At 31.5% G+C, this 21,677-nt stretch overlaps 1 long non-coding RNA gene across 1 annotated transcript; it reads left to right on the forward strand.

Moving 5' to 3' along the window:
* Positions 1-10,932: 10,932 nt before the first annotated feature.
* Positions 10,933-19,873, forward strand: LOC132745970 (uncharacterized). Its single transcript, XR_009627927.1, has 3 exons — positions 10,933-11,034; positions 12,245-12,356; positions 19,238-19,873. It is a non-coding gene; the product is annotated as an uncharacterized LOC132745970 (long non-coding RNA).
* Positions 19,874-21,677: the final 1,804 nt, after the last annotated feature.

Raw genomic sequence — 21,677 nt, forward strand, 5'->3', positions numbered from 1 at the left:
ATATATACATGCAGAGAAACTTCAATTTAAAAACCGAGTAACATTAAACAACCAACATAAACGAAATTCGGACAATTCATTTTTACCAGTCAGTCGACTTTTGCCATATATTGTCCGAAATTTAATGTAATGCCAATCTTAAAATAAAAAATAACGAATCAGAATTACTGTCTTTTGATATCAATTTTATCAGACGAGGCTGATATGTGCTAGAAAACACAGACACTTGGGTCGTTGAGCTCCACACCCCAAGTGTCTGTGCTTGAAAAGGGCGATGCTTATCAATTAAAAATTAAAACCAATAACAAATAACCCTTCTATTGTATGTTATAGTGCCTCTTTAAAATATAATAAAAATTCCTTTCCTTTACATAGTTTGCCCTATTGCGCTATCAAATTATATCAAACTGACCTAGCTTAAACACATCTTAATCGCCTTGCTTAAGGTTAATTGCTTAAGCGTTTTTGCAGCCATTTATATATTATAAAAGTTATTTTTCCCTAAGTTAGTAACTTGTTCATTATCTTTCCTTAAAATTGAAATTATTGTAACTTTAAACAACTTTAATGATTTAAATTTTATTTCTGCCTTCACATTAGTGATTTTGTCAGTTCTGATGCTCTTGATTATATATCGTAAAAATTAATCAAGATTTCATTTTGAACGTGATATTCTATGCATCTAAGTAGCTTAGAATGTTCATTTATTCATTTTTAGTTGGGACGTAGTCCCAACTAGTGCACTTACAAACCCGAAATTTCCAACCATACAGGGTAATGCCCACTGCTGTGACGTTTCATCGCCACTCTATATGCTATATTGTATTCTAACATATCAACGTAAGCTGAATTCATAGTGATCACCCGACCATGACCGACGCATAACCGCCGCGAGTGAAAAATAGTGCTCTGAATTTCTGAAAACTTCGATTTATTGCGAACAGAAGAGGAGACAAGAAATTTATTTTTTGAAAATAATGTGCAATTGAGCTTGAATTACGGTATTAGAAACGTAGCGGATACAATTTGAAAGGTCACATAATTCTATGAATGGGATAGTAAATTAATTGGGTCATAGTGCTTGACGGCTTGCAATATTTAACTTACTCATCCGCGGGGGATACTAATCGACGGTCTCCGCAAAATCGACGGTCTTTGACGGTCTCCAAAGACCGTCGAAGACCGTCTATTGTAGGAGACCGTCGATTAGTAGGTTATCACACAAATCGACGGTCTCGCGATGAATTGATAAGAATAATTTAGAAATAATTAATAACAGGTCAATTAATATTTTCTTTTACGACGATGTCAATATTTAAGGATATTAATGGGGAAAGAAATGATTACATAAAAAAGGGAAAAATATAAAAAAAAATATGGGGAAATAAGATATTGTTATGCAACAAATTAGATAAACAAATTAACAATGAAATATATTGAAATATAAAAATGTTATTGAATTTATAAATAAATATCAAGGTCTTATATTTTTATTTAGATCTATATTATTATTGTTAGTAGTAGTTAGTAGTAGTTAGCAGTAGTAGTAGTATAAATATAAATTCGTGAGTTTATGCATATTTGCATATATTCTAAAGACCGTAGAAGACCGTCAATGGGGAGAGACCGTCGATTTGTAGTTTATAGATAAAGACGGTCTCATGGTATAGTTTTATGCCTACAAGGGCCGTCGATTGTAGTAGACGGTTGATTAGCAGGTTACTATACAAATCGACGGTCTCGTGATTATACATTAATTTGATGGATATTACATAGTTATCAATTAATTTAGCCGGTCAATAAGCAAATTCTCTAAGATAATGATTTATTGATTTCAGTATTTTTTGATAATTTGTAAAAAAACAAATAAGATTTAAAAATGAATAAGATAAAACATAATTAACATGCCATTTTTTTATATATTTTTTTTAATTTCTTTTTAAGACAATGAAATATATTGGAATATAAAAATGCTATTAAATTTATTAAAAAATATCAATGTCTAATATTTTTATTTATATCATAAGTAATAGTAGTAATTAGTAGCAGTAATATAATTTCGATGTTTTAGCTTAAAAAATACATACATAAATTTGTGAGTTTATGCACATTTGTATATATTCTAAAGACCGTCGAAGACCGTCAATGGTGAGAGACCGTCGATTTGTAGGTTATAGACCGTTGATTGTAGGAGACCGTCGATTAGTAGGTTACTATACAAATCGACGGTCTCGTGTCCAGCCAATAAGCATTTTTTCTAAGACGAAATTTTTTTTTGTGTCAAACTTTTGTAAAAAAAGAAAGAAAGATATTCCTTAAAAAAGGATATAATATAATTAATATGATTTTTTGATGACTGTCAATTAATCGATAGATCATTGTTATTTTTCCAGATTTCCCCTTTTTGTATTTATGAGTGGTTTTTATTTGTATTTTTTTTAATATCAACTTCATCGATAATATTATAATTTGTATAAGTAATAATAGTATAGTCAGAATAATTTAAACAGAAAATTATTAATTTGTAAGTGTGCGCACAATTGTCTTAGACCGTTGAAGACCGTCAACAGGGAGAGACCGTCAATTATAGTCTACAGTAGTTTGATAAATATCGACGGCCTCGTGGAGACCGTCGATTAGTAGGTTACTACACAAATCGACGGTCTCGTGATTATACATGAATTTAATGGATATTATATAGTTATTTATTAATTTAGCCGGTCAATAAGCAAAACTATTTTTTTTTCTATTTTTTTTTCTTTTCATTTTTCTTTTTTGTTTTTTTTTTATTATTTTGTTATTTTCTTGTTTAAGGTCTCCGATTTTATGTTACATGAACTCCCTCTATATTATTATTATTATTATAAGTAGTAGTATAATCTCGATATTTTAATTTAAAAATCTATAAGAATGTGTTAGTTTACGCACAATTGTATATATTCTAAAGACCCTTGAAGACCGTCAATTGAGAGAGACCGTCGATTAGTAATATTATAAATATAGACGGTCTCGTGGTATGGTTATGTCTCCAAAGACCGTTGATTGTAGGAGACCGTCGATTAGTATGTAAATATACGAATCGACGGTCTCGTGTTATTAATTTATGTAGCCAGCCAATAAGCATTTTCTCTTAGACGATAGTTTATTTGTTACAATTTTTTTGATGATTTGTAAAAAAGCAAATACGATATTCCTTTAAAAAAGGATATAATATAATTAATATGATTTTTTTTAATGACTGTCAATCAATTGATAGATGATTGTTATTTTTCCAGATTTCCCCTTTTTGTATTTATGAGTGGTTTTTATTTGTATTTTTTTTTTTAATATTAACTTCATCGATAATATTATCATTTGTATAAGTAATAATAGTAAAGTCAGAATAATTTAAACAGAAAAATTGTTAATTTGTAAGTTTGCACACAATTGTCTAAGACCGTTGAAGACCGTCAACAGGGAGAGACCGTCAATTATAGTCTACAGTAGTTTGATAAATATTGACGGCCTCGTGGAGACCGTCGATTAGTAGGTTACTACACAAATCGACGGTCTCGTGATTATACATGAATTTAATGGATACTATATACATTTGTAGTTAATAATTAATTTAGCAGGTCAATAAGCAAAACTTTTTTTTAAATTTCTTACCCTTTTTATTTATTTATATTGTTTTCTTTCCCTTTTTTATTTATTTTTTATTCCTTTTCTTGTTTAAGGTCTCAGATTTTATGTTACATGAACTCCCTCTATATTACTATTATAAGTAGTAGTATAATCTTGATATTTTTAATTTAAAAATCTGTAAAAATGTGTTAGTTTTCGCACAATTGTATATATTCTAAAGACCCTTGAAGACCGTCAATTGAGAGAGACCGTCGATTAGTAATATTATAAATATAGACGGTCTCGTGGTATGGTTATATCTCCAAAGACCGTTGACTGTAGGAGACCGTCGATTAGTAGGTTACTATACGAATCGACGGTCTCGTGTTATTAATCTATGTTGCCAGCCAATTAGCATTTTCTCTAAGACGATATTTTATTTGCTTCAATTTTTTTGATGATTTGTAAATTAAAAAGCAAATAAAATATTCCTTTAAAAAGGATATGATATAATTAATTGATTTTTTTTTTGATGACTGTCAATTAATTGATAGATCATTGTTATTTTTCAAGATTTCCCCTTTTTGTATTTATGAGTGGTTTTTATTTGTATTATTTTAATATTAACTTCATCGATAATATTATCATTTGTATAAGTAATAGTATTATACTCAGAATAATTTAAACAGAAAAATTGTTAATGTAAGTTTGCACACAATCGTCTAAGACCGTCGAAGACCGTCAACAGGGAGAGACCGTCAATTATAGTCTACAGGAGACCGTCGATTAGTAGGTTACTATACGAATCGACGGTCTCGTGTTATTAATCTATGTTGCCAGCCAATTAGCATTTTTCTCTAAGACGATAGTTTATTTGTGTCAATTTTTCGATGATTTGTAAAAAAAGCAAATAAAATATTCCTTTGAAAAAAGGGAAAAATTATAATTATTATTATTTTTTTTTTGATGACTGCCAATTAATTGATAGATCATTGTTATTTTTTTTTCGATTTTTTTAATATCAACTTCATCGATACTATTTTCATTTGTACAAGTAATAGTAGTGTACTCAGAATTATTTTAACACAAACATTGTTAATTTGTAAGTTTTGCACACAATTGTCTTAGACCGTCGAAGACCGTCAACATGGAGAGACCACAGTAGTTTGATAAATATTGACGGTCTCGTGGTTACCGTCGATTAGTAGGTTACAATTTGAACTTGTAACGGGAGACTTTTCAATGAAAACAGCCATTTTTCACAAAATGCTCATGAAGTAATGGGTTAAATAATAATACTTATGTAATCTTTATTTGACCTATCACTACACATTATAATATTATTGAGGGCTAGAAGTAAATGTATATTACTTAATGCTGAAATAAATTGTTGTTGTTGTTGTTGTTGTTGTTGTATATTTTCTTTATATTCTTAAGACCATAGAAGACCGTCAACATGGAGAGACCGGACCGTCGACTACAAATATTTTATTGCAATAAAACTAGCAATACAATTTTCAATAAAAAGACATGGTTAACAGAAGAGCACAATGCATGTATAATATACTTATGACATACCCTTGTCCCAATTAATTCTTGTGCATTTCGCGATAAAACATTTTTTTTTAAAAGTATATATTTTAAAGTATCAAAATATTAACACCGTCATTAAAATTGCCTATACATAGTAAATTGATTTTTCCACATATAAAACAAGCAAGTCTGCTCTATATATTCTTAATAGTAAATATCACTCATTGACTTGATTGCAGTAACAAACATTGTGCTAATGTTTTCATTTAATAACTTTATTAAACCCTATTAATGTGGTTAAATTGTTAATTAGTAATAATGGCAAATAATCGAAAACTGTTACGAGAATTGTTGCGTGAATATATTATAGCCATCTATTAATTACACTAATTGTCGCGGAGTATTAGTTAATTATCGAGAATTAGCCAATCAATTAGCATGTGTGCGTTACCAAATTATATTACCGTAACAATTTATTGGTCATTTGAAAGCTTTCTAGTAATATAGTAATATTTTAACTAATCTATTGCAAGACTGCTAGTCCTGCTTAAATTAATATTTACAAGAAACGATCATTAAATACAGTTTGACACAGTCTGTAACTTTAGTGAACTTTGTAAATAATTAATATTTGAAAAAGGAGGTCTGTCTGTAAGTACTTTATGGATTTCCATGGATTTGAAATGCAAAAATTTACAATGTGTTCATGTATAATAATTCATATTTATATAAAGGGCGTTCTTGATGTTGCAACATGTGTGTACTGTAAATACCTCTTGCCATATTAAATGGGCTAAGGAGGGCTTTTAATGTATCTTATAAGAATAAAAATCCACTTTAATTAAAATGCTTCTATAAGAAATTCCGTTCCTTTGCATACTTGCACATGTATAAAAATTTAGATCATGACTGAGTAGATATACATATTAAAAATCTAAAGAAGATAACAGTATATTGAAATTCCAACTAACCCGCTTAAATTCTTAACTATGTTTCATAACTATAAGATTTTTATGGCATGTAGTAATTAGGGTAATTCTACATGTAAAAACTGGCAATTTATGTATAGTACTCACATGTCTAGTTTAGGTAAAAAAATAAATAAAAATAATCTAGATTTTTTGCTAGTTTGATACAAACGGAGTTTCTAGCTTGCATTATAATATCATTTACGTAAAAGAAAAAATATAAACAGACGCAACATTGTGCGTAACGTCTATACGAGTAATTATATAATATCTTAAAGAGAAAAATGCCCATTATGTACATTGCTACACTGTCATTAATTGCAGACTGTCGTGCTTCTGGTCGGAGCAAATGATGTTGCTTTCAATGTGCCGTCTCATATAGCTTATGACATACGTGCACTCTGTGAGACCATCCATTCAATAAATCCTGGGTAAGTTTTTTTGTTTGTCTTTTTTTTTCTTTTTTTTTTTTTGGGGGGGAGAGGGGGTGACAGGTAGGTTCGGGTTACGTCACATATTGAGACTTTCCAGCTTTCTTGTAATTTCATAATTGGTTTATACAGTTTTTTTAGTTCGATTGTGCAGGAAGCTATAAGCTTATAGACACACTTTCGAATCCGTTCCTGGGAGATGAGTGTAATGTTTCTTGCTGAAGGAAACAACAAATTGCCCCTGAAGGGGTTTGAACCCATGCGGCTAGCGATAATGAAATTACTATTACTAGTTCACCGCATTAACCACTCGGCCATGCTTTTTGATAATTGACATGCTTTCGTTGATTGAATTTTTAGCTTTAAAAAAGAGAAAAAGTTTTAATGTCGCATTATTAAAGGCACATAATGCCCAAGAAACGAATAAATTTTTCCTGGCTTAGAAAGGGCAGAGTTTAATTTATGGCTTATGTTTATGTCACATGAAATAAGTAACGTTGAATAACGCTGAGGGAGGACAAAAAGAAAGACCCTTTGAAGAATGAAAACAAAAGCATTTCTGTAGACAAAAGGGCATTTAATGTACTATGACTTAACTTGATGTTATAGGCAACAACCTTGCCTTGATATAATAATGATAAGAATATAGTTAGGAAAAAAATGTCTCCAGACAATGTTAAAGTAAAACGACGTCATTTTACCGGATATAACTGAAAGTGAAAATGCCACTTCAGACAAAAAAAGACACGCGTCTCCAGATAGGACCTTAAAGAAAAAAGTTAAATTAGAAATGCCAACTTTGAAATCACCAATAAAAAATCAATGTATTAACGAATTAAACACTGGAAGAAATTCCGATGTTACAGATTATGCCCCTTGGTTGACGAATTTATATTTAGATTTAAATGATAAAAAAATACTTGAAGATCAACAATGGCTGACAGACAAACATATAAATGCAACAATGACGATATTAAAAAGGCAATTTCCGAACATTCATGGTTTGCAGGATACTAAATTAGCACCTTTTTTCTTAGACAATAAGAAAATTTGGAATGTTGACAGAAAATTTGCTAGACAAATTGAATACCCTTCTGTACAAATACATTTTGACGGCAGTTGTCACTGGACAGTCAGTATGAAATCAATAGATGACTTGAATTTTATATATTATTTAGACAGTTTAGGGGAAAACCTTAAACTATTAAAAAATAACATTCAGATCCAATTATCACAACTTTATTCAAGTGAAAAAAATAATTTATGCGTTAAAGTTCCAAGAGTACAACAACAACCAAATAGCAACGATTGTGGACTATTTGCAATAGCACAAACTGTAGATTTCTGTTATAGTGGCGGCAGATTCAATTTTAAACATCAATATATTGTTTCAGAAATGCGCGAACATTTGTTTCATTGTTTTGTTAATGAAAAAATGTCTCCTTTCCCAAAAGAAAATAGTAAGTTTCAGAGGCCCGCATCTTTTCAAGGTATCCATAGGTCATTTAAAATCAAGACAACCTGTATGTGTGAAATGCCGGAATTTGTAGACAATATGATTCAATGTGATAATAGAAAATGTCGGAAGTGGTTCCATCAAAAATGTGTAGGTGTTAAACATAAACCAAAATCATTAGAAAAGCAATTTCCCTGGGAATGTTTTTATTGTCATAATATTAATTAAATGTAGGAATGTACTAAAAATGGGATGACTTTGTTTCAACGAAAAGCGGCACGCTTCCAGCTGAGTAATAAACCAAAAAGTAAAACATACAGAAATATGTTTACTTTAAAAATATATATAAATATTCACAATACATTATATGTCATTATGTATTGTTTACATACGTGTATTTGATATGATTCACGACAAAACGCAACGTTATTCTTTTTAAAATAACCTTTACATACAGTAGATATGATGCTAGTGGTATTAGTTTCGTATTAAGTAGATCTATTCGAATGACTATTCTTAACTTATTGAACTTTATAGAAATATTCAGGTAAGATAGTTTCACCCATTTGTTTATTTATTTACTCATTAAATTTACATTTTTTACGCTGCGTTTTTATTGACGCTATAAATTATAAACGAAAAAATGTCATACGTTCTGGATATTCTTTGACCTTATAATATTTAATGCGATTATGAACAGATAGAACGGTAATGAAAATAAGTGGATTTGTTTTAACCTTTTTCCCTTTTCAAAGCATTGTGTTATAGCCAGGATAAATGTTTCGTACCTGCAATAGAACTTATTATTTCCATTTGTAGATAATTATTGACTTTTATTTATAAACTAACTTACTCGATCTATCTTTATATTTGATACCTGAATAAATATACCGATTTATAGCTTTAAATTGACAGAAAATTAAAATACTTTCAATTAATGCACCATTGTCTTAGAAAGGAAAATGGCGGACTTCGCAGGCATCTTAGCGTGAAACTGATAACGATCGCTGATTAGCTTATCTCTGTGACCCCTGCCAGCTTGATTGACAGGCGGCGTAATGTTTATTTTGTTTTATTTTACATTGCATTCATTAAAAAGTAGGCCCTTATATTAACAACTTTTATTTTTTTAAATTTTATTCCTGACCGATTTTTAAAACCAAAGTTGTGCTATAAAGAATCAATTCTAATAAATTACTGAAATAATTTTTTTGTAACTTTTGTAACTTTTCTCGTGCAAAATTTATTATAAAATTTTCTCTCACTTTTTTACATAATTCCATAAATTGATTGCATAACTGTTTACTATGTTCATGTTTTTTTCCCACTTATGTACTTCGTAATTTGAGATTTAATAGCTGATTTAAATTTTATTTACATTGCCTTTAAGTAAGTGTTTTTTTGTTTATATTTGCATTTTGTATATTTCGTAAACCATTGTTTTTGCCTTTTCCATTTGTCAGTTCAACAGGTCATTTTTCAATTCAACAGATTTGATTATTTCAAACATCGTTTTTTTTGCGTTCATTAAAAAGTAGGGCCTTATATTAACAGTTTTTTATGTTTTAAATTTTTATTCCAGACAGATTTTTGAAACCAAAATTGTGCTATAAAGAAATCAATTCTAATAAATTTCTGAAATAATTTTTTTGTAACTTTTGTTAGTTTTCTCGTGCAAAATTTATTATAAAATTTTCTCTTACTTTTTTACATTATGCCATAAATTGATTGCATAAATGTTTACTATGTTCATGTTTTATTTTCACTTATATACTTCGTAATTTGACATTTATTAGCTGATTTAATTTTATTTACATTGCCTTTAAGTGTGTTTTTTTTTGTTTTGTTTATATTTGCATTTTGTATATTTCGTAAACCATTATTTTTGCCTTTTCCATTTGTCAGTTCAACAGATTTGATTATTTTTAACATCGTTTTTCTTTGCATTCAGGAAAAAGTAGGCTTTTTTTATGTTGTAAATTTTTTATTTCTGGACAGAAGTTGACGATTTTTTCCATTCTAATAGATTTCTTTAATTATTTTTTTGTTACCTTTCTAACTTTTCATGTGCATTTTTTTTTGAAATACATTATCTCACATTTTTTATTTTTATAAAGTTAGGTTGGGCCACGAGAGAGTTCCTCCCCGTGGTGTGGCCTGGATATTACATTTCGCAAACAGTCAAATCCGTTATTTATTTTATTTACATCTAACCTTTGGCGAAATGTAATAACTGAACGCTCTCAACAAATTATATAAGATTTTCCACGGAGAAAAACAATAACATTTTTAAGTTAAAGTTTATTTTATTTTTAGAAAAAAAATGCTTATTGGCCACATTTTACCTATGTCGCAATTTCAATTATGTAATAAATCTTATATAATAACCTATTAATAGAGGGTTCTACTTTATCTTTACAAATATTAAGTCAAAAATGTATTTATTTCATTAAGACAATTAATTGATCATTGTTGAATTACAACTGAACAAACACATCATCTAAATTCTAAAAATATTTTTATAACTTTTAAAAAATTTCTTTCTTTTTTATTATTACTGTATTTTTTTCATCAAAAATACCCGTTAATCACTCTAATCTATTGACATCAATCACTGAAAATAAAAGTGTTATTGCCTATTGGTCATTCTGTCTAATTACGTATATAATCTGGAGACCGTCGATTTGTGTTATAACCTACTAATCGACGGTCTACTACAATTGACGGTCTTCGACGGTCTTTGGAGACCGGGGACCGTCGAAGACCGGAGACCGGAGACCGTCGATTAGTATCCCCCCTCATCCGCCTTATCATCACATTTTTTTGTATTATATTCCAGAAATTTTTGAAAAAGACATTATTTATCGGATAAATTTTGTAGTTTATAAATGCAAAGTGGATATTGAAATAGAATTAGCCAGAGATGTAGATAATCTATTCGTCTCTGAATTAGCCGACAATTAGGTTAAATGAATCCGACAACTTCCGGTATATTTTTTGACCTACTTCACGAGCATAATTATCAGCCTGTTAAGCTCATAAGGTAAGTTATAAAGCAAAATATGTTATGAATTTGATGAATAATAATATTAAGTTTATTTATTGATGCCAATTTGTTTCCGAGGACTAAAACTTTCGTAAATAATTTCGAAGTAATTTGGAGATCTCGAGTCTTTCGTACCCAAGACATTTCGATCATACTTAGAGTTAGACTGCAAATCGACAGATTTTACAAATTGATATTACACAGATGTCTGCCTTTACAGGAAAACCGGCATATATGCCTACAATTTTTTGGTCTTGTCACGGCCGTTACGTCTCTACCAAATGGGGCACATTCTTGAATATTTCAGAATAATTTTATTTTGACCTTTATAAATTATTATATATATCTATTTAAAGTCTAGCCATTTCATTTTGGGTCATCTTTTTACAATTTGAATAATTATTCTGGAAAAACGAAATGCGCAAATGATCTAAAGGTTTGTACAAAGATTAGTGTTCTAAACATTCATCAAATGGTACATTTATCTGGAAAAAATATTTCAGTTCCATCATGACAAAATACCTCAATGGAACCCCTTTAAATTGAATTACACTTTTTTTAAATGTATGGGTAAATTCCATTTTCAGTGGTTGAAATTTTTCCTCTTTTCTCATTAATCAAGCTATAGTTTCCCATTTATAAAGCCACAGGTTGTTTTGAAAGTTGAAAAAAAAATCACTGCCACCTTGATAATTGTTAACCTGAAAAATCTTCAGGCACTTAAAGGGATTTGAACCCCAGACCTCTTGATTACAAGGCAGACACACAACCATGTCGCGAAAATGTCAACACAACAGCAAGACTGTTGGAAATGATCTATACCTGTTCTCAATACATGGTTGAAGTAATTTATCAGTGTTTAAATTAGACATTTTATATGATTTAACAATTTTTGACACTACTGATATTCACATTTTTTTCACAAATCTACATGTAAAAAATAAAGATCATAATAAAATGATAGAACATTTTCTATTTTAGTGGTAATACTGTGGAGTAATATGAAGAAATATTATTAATATTTTATTATCATAAATTTTTCAAATTTTAATTTATATGTCATTACATGCTGTACACAATCATATTATTGTGTAAACATATATATACATTGTATAGACACATATATACATTGTATATACACACTAAGAGAGTAGTATTAGTAGTATTGATGAATTTCAAAATGAAATCTCTAAATTGATATTTTCAGGGAAATAAAAGATTATTTACTTTAATATTCACTTGGAAAGGCTGGTACATGTAGCTAGAAAAAAGTACAGTATAAGATTAAAGAAAGACTAGAAGATTATTACAAACAACAGGTACTTATATAATATTTAATGTATATTTCACAAACCAAACTGTTTTCCAAAAAAATTTAATGAAAACAATATTTGACCTAGAGTCATAAGATTGACAGAACAGTGGCGTGTGGGGGCATCCGTGTCCTATGGACACATTTCTAGTTTCACTTATATACTATGTAGAAATTTTGTGAACGCAACTCCTCTTAAACCGGATGGCAGATTTTGCTTAAACTTACAGGGATGAACAACCTTCAGGTGTAGATGGTAGTAAAGGAAAGAATTTTTGCTGCGACCAAATTTTACAGAATTATGGCCCTTTGTTGATTTTTTCACTATATACTATGTAGAAATTTTGTGAATGCAACTCCTCTTAAACCGGATGGCAGATTTTGCTTAAACTTCCAGGGATGAACAACCTTAATGTGTAGATGGTAGTAAAGAAAGAAATTTTTGCTGCAACCAAATTTAACAGAATTATGGCCCTTTTTTGATTTTTTCATTATATACTATGTAGAAATTTTGTGAACGCAACTCCTCTTAAACCAGATGGCAGATTTTGCTTAAACTTCCAGGGATGAACAACCTTAATGTGTAGATGGTAGTAAAGGAAGGAATTTTTTGCTGCGACCAAATTTTAGAGAATTATGGCCCTTTTTTGATTTTCAGTTTTCAACTTGTGGCACATGTAGTCCAAAAAATATTTGACCTAGAGTCATAAGATTGACAGAACAGTGGCTTGTGGGGGCATCCCCGTGTTCTATGGACACATTTCTAGCTTTTTTCTTAGTGTGATTTTATTGCTAAGATCTATTTAATTGATGGACTGTTAAGTGTTTTTAATGTTTGAAGGGATAATCTTTGAAACATTCAGATTGGTTATTAAACTAACCATTATTTACTTTATTTGTATCCAATAAGTAATTATACCTTTAAATTGTATGCCGTCGAAACAAATTAATTGTATACTGTCTGAATTGTATACACACCAGTCTCTCACAACGCATTACTCACCCCAAATGAGGGTAAAAATAACTCTGACATAAAGAAGTCTGCGTAGGGATGACAATTTTATTAATAAAACACAATATATTGTTCATTGCTTTCAAGGGCTCATTGTTTTTCAGAGTCGCAAGTGCAAATTTGATAGTTCCACTGTGTTACTATGTATTCAAATATTTAAAACTACTTTCACTTTCGGTTTTAATTTAAACGAACAATTGACGAAATACGAGTGTTGAACGAATACCAATAAAGGATTGTCAGAAGGTATGGAACGCCTGGACTGTCTTATGTTAAGATTGAATGATATACCTGGTTAAATGTCTTTCTGTTTAGTCCGAGATACAAAATGCTGGGTTGAAATCCTAATGTGCTCAGTTATTGAAGTGCTATGTTGTGTGCTGACTGTATTTTATTCAGTCAAGTCAATGTATTGTCGGGTGCATAAGTCGTCATGTTCAGTTCTTAAAACAAACAGGCATGTGGAAACACAATTATGTTGAGTTAAAAAGATATGTTGTAGGGTGTTACAGTTATTATGTTCGGTTATAATAATATGCTGTTTGGTGCTCTTCTCATCATGTTCAACCATGAAAATAAACAGTTGAGTGGTACTATCATTTTGTTTGGTTGAGGCAGTGTATTATTGGGTGATACTTTTATTATTTTCAGTTGCAATGACATGCTGTTGGGTGCTTTATTCCTTCTGTTCAGTCGTGAAAAAGAACTGTTAAATGGTACAATCATTATCTTAAATGGTACTATCATTATCTTGTGTGCTGATTATATCTTCTTCAGTCAAGTCAATGTGTTATTCGGTGCAAAGGTCGTTATGTTCAGTGGTTTTTTGGTACTATCATTCTGTTCAGTTCAGATGATATACTGTTCGGTGCAGAGGTCATTATTAGTCGCCGGTAGAAACCGGCGACTATATTTGTAACAGTTTAATATTATACCTATGGTAGGAGCAGGCATTAAAATCTGGAAATAAAAGCACAACAATTACTGAACAATTAAAGACTACAATTGTTTTCAGTAATCTCAAAAATTCAAACATACAATAATCTTGCTCAATGAAATGAAATATTCAAATATTGACATCGTAAAAAGCAACATTACAATTTTTATAAATTGAATTAATGACGTATCCCTATGGATAAGTCCTTGAATTTAGGGATGTTTTTCCTTTTTTCAAAGTGTCAAGTGTTGCTATTTTATGATAAATAAATCATGCATGATATTTGAAATGACACTTTTTAAATTATCTGGTTGTTTTTACGTTATCAGACCTATTCTATTCTTTTTTATCTTATTTATCATAAACAGCTTCTCCCAGAATCACGTGACTACACGTTGTATGTTACCGTTATAAAATCTATTAATAGTAACAAATGGCTACAGGTAACCTGTGAATGGTTTGCAGCTGATAAAAGTGCAAATCAAAGTAACTCAATGCCCCAGAGTGGGTTATGTACAGTATTGGAAGAAGAAGAAGAATTTTGTGTATGACAGGAGGGGCCGGAATCGTATTGGATACACAGAGAAAACTAATAAACTATCTTTGTGTTGATAGTTTATCGCACTGGAAGGCAATTAAACGTTAACTATATAGTAACGATCAGCTAAATAATATATTTTTTCGATAGTGCATAAGAATATTTTTTTTATGCAGACACCACTTTTATAGTAGAATTGCATTGTTTTATGCAATAATTAAGCATATATATTTTCATAGTCACTTTGCAAATATTCGATGATCGGTAATAATTTGTCGGTAATTATGGGATTCAGTATGGTACAACGGTATATGTATAAAGTAGAATTACAAGTAGAATTATAATCATATCACTTGCTTTACAAGCCTCGATGACAAGGTGTTAGATTTTAAGTTAGTTTCAAATTGAAGACTGTAGGTTCGATAAAGTGATTTTTTTATGTTTTCTTTTATAATACTTTTTGTATTTTGCAAAACTTGACCATTTATCAAAATTATGAAATAAAAAAGTGCTATAAATAAAACACACGATTAAACATTAATCATAATAAGTTATGTAAGCTAACGAAACAGATCCCGAAAATTATTGAGTCTCGGGTAAATATTGCCAAACAGTACTTCCTTATTTAATAATGATAACAGTTTCTTGACAAAATTGCTCAGCAAGTTTGCTTCAAATATGATGTTTTATTATAACATAACATGAAACTATTGCATAAAACTCTTTTACAAAGTTTATAGCAAGAAAGATATAATTGTGGCAAGTACGTGAAAACGTGTTTCTGAATAAACATTACTCAACTTATTGTTCTTCTTTTCTTTATACTCGAACAATTAAACTGATATTTTCTTTTATTTATTATGATAATGCAATCATATTTCTATCCGGCGACTTGATGCTTTAGCATCAAAATCTCTACTTGTGTTCAATAGTGAACACAAACTGTTGTGTGATACACCATTATGTTGGGTTCATTCGGATATTTTCGGGCAACAAGATGGGAGAGGTCACGTCGAGGCTAATGACCACTAAATTGCCAAAACAATTTTCTTCCCTGTAAATATTATCGGGGGGGGGGGGGGGGCTTAAGAACGTTATTTTCATAAATTGGACTTTTAAATACCCTATGGGTATTTATTAGTTAATTCATGACTTCATGACTATACTATACTGTTACAGTCATAATGGGTACAGTATATAGAAAACTTAAAATAGGGGTAAGGGTAGCCTGTTAAAGTCACACATGACCACCGTAAATAAAACTTAAAATTTATCTGTTTGGTAACCTATAAGAGTCACAAATGGACACAGCAAACGAAATTTAAAATATAAAACATCATATTCAAGTAAGGGAACCCTATTTGAGTCACACATGGCCACAGTATATGGAGCATATAAGTAAGGGTAGCCTATTAAAGTCACATATGGCCACAGCATATACAACTTAACATGTATTTGTTGGTAACCCATTTGAGTCACACATAACCACAATAAATGGAACATAATATTTAAGTAAGGGAAACCTTTTTGAGTCACACATGGCCACAGTATATGGAACATTAAATATAAGTATATAGGTAGCGCAATAAAGTCACACATACCCACATTATGAATAACATTCTATATAAGTAAGGGAAACCTAATTGAGTCACACTAGGCCAAAATATATGGAACATTATGTTTAAGTAAGGGAAACCTTTTTGAGTCACGCATAACTAAAGTATATGGAACATTATATATAAGTAAGGGTAGCCTCAAATACATTTCCCTGACTTAAACATTATGTCTAATATATTGTGGCCATATGTGACTCAATTAGGTTTCACTTACTTATATAAAATTTTCTTTACACTTTGGCCATGTTTGACTTTATTAGGCTACACTTACTTATATATAATGTTCCATTTACTGTGGTCATGTGTGTCTCAAATGGGGTTTCCATACTTATATTTAACGTTCTTTATACTGTGGCCATGTGTGACTCAAATAGGTAATTGTTTTGGCAATTTAGAGGTCATTAGCCTCGACGTGACCTATGGAAATTAGTTGCTCCCGCCCGCCATCTTGTTTGACGCGAAGAAATCCGAATGAACCCAACATAATTGTATGACCACTAAGCGCATTGTCAAATGACTTGTGCACCGAACAGTATATCATCTGAACTGAACATAATGACGGTATCACACCACAGTTTGTGTTCACTACTGAACATAATGACTTCTGCACCGAACAGAATATCATCTGAACTGAACATAATGACGGTATCACACCACAGTTTGTGTTCACTACTGAACATAATGACCTCTGCACCAAACAGGATATCATCTGAACTGAACATAATGACGGTATCACACCACAGTTTGTGTTCACTACTGACCATAATGACTTCTGCACCGAACAGAATATCATCTGAACTGAACATAATGACGGTATCACACCACAGTTTGTGTTCACTACTGACCATAATGACTTCTGCACCGAACAGAATATCATCTGAACTGAACATAATGACGGTATCACACCACAGTTTGTGTTCACTACTGACCATAATGACTTCTGCACCGAACAGAATATCATCTGAACTGAACATAATGACGGTATCACACCACAGTTTGTGTTCACTACTGAACATAATGACTTCTGCACCGAACAGAATATCATCTGAACTGAACATAATGACGGTATCACACAACAGTTTGTGTTCACTACTGACCATAATGACTTCTGCACCGAACAGAATATCATCTGAACTGAACATAATGACTTCTGCACCGAACAGAATATCATCTGAACTGAACATAATGACGGTATCACACAACAGTTTGTGTTCACTACTGAACATAATGACTTCTGCACCGAACAGTATATTATCTGAACTGAACATAATGACTTCTGCACCGAACAGTATATCATCTGAACTGAACATAATGACCTCTGCACCGAACAGTACATCATCTGAACTGAACATAATGACGGTATCACACCACAGTTTGTGTTCACTACTGAACATAATGACTTCTGCACCGAACAGAATATCATCTGAACTGAACATAATGACGGTATCACACAACAGTTTGTGTTCACTACTGACCATAATGACTTCTGCACCGAACAGTATATTATCTGAACTGAACATAATGACTTCTGCACCGAACAGAATATCATCTGAACTGAACATAATGACGGTATCACACAACAGTTTGTGTTCACTACTGAACATAATGACTTCTGCACCGAACAGTATATTATCTGAACTGAACATAATGACTTCTGCACCGAACAGTATATCATCTGAACTGAACATAATGACCTCTGCACCGAACAGTACATCATCTGAACTGAACATAATGACTTCTGCACCGAACAGAATATCATCTGAACTGAACATAATAACGGTATCACACAACATTTTGTGTTCACTACTTAACAGAATGACTTCTGCACCGAACAGTACATCATCTGAACTGAACATAATGATAGTACTATTCAACAGTTCTATTTCACGACTGAACAGTCTGAATAAAGCACCCAACAGCATGTCATTTCAACTGAAAATGATAAAAGGATCACCCAATAATACACTGCCTCAGCCAAACGAAATGATAGTACCACTTAACAGTTTATTTTCATGGTTGAACATGATGAGAAGAGCTATTTTAACCGAACATAACAACTGTCATACCCTACAACATATCTTTTTAACTCAACATAATTGTGTTACCACATGCCTGTTTGTTTTATAAACTGAACATAACGACTTATGCACCCGACAATACATTGACTTGACTGAATAAAATGTAATCAGCACACAACATTACACTTCAATAACTGAGCACATTTGGATTTCCACCCAGTATATTGGGATTTTGACCCAGCATATTGTATCTCGGACTCAACAGAATCACATTTAACCATGTATATCAGTCATTCTACACATAAGACAGTCCAGGCGTTCCATAAGAAGGAGTGTTTTGCGCATGTTTTGAGTAAAAATGATGTAAAGGCTATTACACCAACAGAGTATGGAAAAAGTTTAATTTTTCAAGTGGCCCGATTTCCGTTTTGTTCTATCACTTCGGTGTTAAAGCCGCCATGTAAAAGTAGTGCGTTCCATCATGCTTAGTGTGGTTTCACACAGGTCAGTAAGACCGGTGTACTCAATGTACTGTCTGCACATATGTGTCAGAAAAAATATCACAAAAAAGGAATTTAGTATTACTATGAGTATTTATTAAAGAAATTGTATTTCAAATCTATTTAAATAGTATTATTGAAAATCATTTTGTACGACAGACACACAAATCTAGTGCTCTGCATTATAAATGTAAGAAGAGACAAATAAGATAAGCATTTTTTTGCAAATTATTGCACTTCATATAATTTTTATTGCTTTTTTTTAAGGTGGACATGTGTCACTGTCAAGCGAAGGAAGATAAGCATCACACTCGGTGGGAATCTCCAGTTTCCAGATGTAGTGATCATAACTGTATAGGCACCATTAACACTTTGGACTAGTTGGAGTATTTTAGAGGGCTAGTCTGAATTGAATCCCCTGTCAATAGTAAAGGCCAGTCATGAACATTGTGTTGAAGGAAAATGATAAAACTCGCATTTCCCGCTTAACCAATCATTACTTTACCTTATATTCAGTGCGGTAATGTAGGAAATGGTTACTTTCTGGAATGGAGCTGTCAATTATTTTTAATTTTTTAGCTTGTTAGTGTTATCGTCGGACAGTTGTGAAGTAAAGACATCGCAGTTTGACTGTATACAAGTTGCCTTAAAGAAAGTATGTCAAAATCTTAACAGTTATTCGTTGATTTTGTAGAAATTGACCAGAATTCACCTTTGTTTACACGCATCGCTTGGACGTCGAAAACGACATGCAATGACATTTCAGTGAAATTTGGAAACTTGCTCGTATTTTGGAGCATTTTGTAGGATTTCGATGAAGTAAAAAGTGTTTATGATAGGATACATTATTCCTAGAGACAACCACAAAAATAAAATAGTGATCTGGTGTATTTTTACCGAACAGTTCTTGTTTGTTTTGCATGATATTTTTCTCTCGTTAGGGACCTTTATTCTTTATATATAGTATTATGAGCGTATATGGGTAAATGTGGTATATAGTGCCTGTGGTTTTATCATGTATCTTAGCTTGCCTGGTGTAATGAAAAGTAATAAACATGAGAATTGAAACTATGAGAATAAATTGTTGTTATTAGTCCCCTTATATTTTCATTAAGAGGGGACTAAAGGCTGACCCATTTCTGTATGTCAATGAAAGCTGAATTTTGCTATAACTTAAATGGTACAAAAGTAAGGTTCATCATACTGGTATCTGATATAGAACTATACAGAGATTTAGCATGTTATTATAATTTATGCTCCTGAAGGGGAGAGAATATAGTTGCGGTCTTAACCATCTGTCGGTATGGACTCAAGTAATTTTATGGATAAATATCTGTGTTCATTCCATACAGACTTGTACTTTTGGGGAAAAAAGTTGCTCATGCGAGGAAAATATGTTTTTAATGGTGTTTTTGAGATTTTAGTTGATAAAGGAAACAAAACATAGTCTGAACTTCGGAAGACATTTGTCCTTCACACTCTTGTCCGAAATATGAATATAACTAGATATGTATTGAAGAGATTTTATGTAAACTTCACAAAGTGATAGAGACTTTTAAGAGGAAGTGCAATGTTCAAGAAACATAACTCTACCTTGCTTCAGGTTTTAATTATATATCCCTTAAGTTAAGAATGCTTATTCCAGACTATCACTGAATCTACATCAACTTGAACGACTCGAATTTTCCAATGTGTCAAAGAACCATAACTCCATTCCTTAGTTTTTAGCTCACCTGTCACAAAGTGACAGGTCGAGCTTTTGTGATCCCTTTTCGTCCGGCCGTAAACTTTTACTTAAAATGACATCTCCTCATAAACCACTAAGCTAATTTCATCCAAACTTCACAAGAATGTTCCTTTGGCTGTCACCTTTCAAAATTGTGCAAAGAATTTAATACCATGCTGAACTCTGGTTGCCATGGGAACCGAAAGAAAAAAACTTTAAATATCATCTTTAAAAAAACCCTAAGAGCTAGAGCTTAGATATTTGGCTTGAAACATCCTTTAGCGAGTGTCTACCAAGTTTGTTTAAATAAAAGCCCTGGGGTCAAAATTGGCCCCGCCCCAGGGGTCATTGATTTTCCCTATGTGCATATAGTAAAAACTTTATAAAATCTTCTTTTAAAGAACCAAAAGAGCTAGAGCTAAGATATTAAGCATGAAACATCATCTAATGAGTGTTTACCAAGTTTGTTCAAATAAAAGGCCCGGGGTCAAAATTGGTCCTGCCCCAGGGGGTCATTAATTTTCTTTAAATGCATATAGTAAAAACTTTAAAAAATCTTCTTTTAAGGAACTAAAAGAGCTAGAGCTAAGATATTTTAGCATGAAATATCTTCTAGTGAGTGTTTACAAAGATTGTTAAAATAAAAGCCCTGGGGTCAAAATTGGTCCTGCCCCAGGGGGTCATTAATTTTCTTTAAATGCAAATAGTAAAAACTTAAAAAATCTTCTTTTAAAGAACCCAAAGAGCTAGAGCTAAGATATTTAGCATGAACATCTTCTAATGAGTGTCTACCAAGTTTGTTCAAATAAAAGCCCCGGGGTCAAAATTGGCCCTGCACAAGGGACAAGGGGATCATTGATTTTCCCTATATGCATATAGTAAAAACTTCAAAAATCTTTTTTAAAGAACCCAAATAGCTAGAGTTTATATTATAAGTTTAAACATCTTCTAGTGAGTGTCTACAAAGTTTGTTCAAATAAA

This window comes from Ruditapes philippinarum, unplaced genomic scaffold (assembly GCF_026571515.1).
Source record: "Ruditapes philippinarum isolate M1 unplaced genomic scaffold, ASM2657151v2 ctg3543_1_1_1_1, whole genome shotgun sequence".
Classification (NCBI taxonomy): Eukaryota; Metazoa; Mollusca; class Bivalvia; order Venerida; family Veneridae; genus Ruditapes; species Ruditapes philippinarum.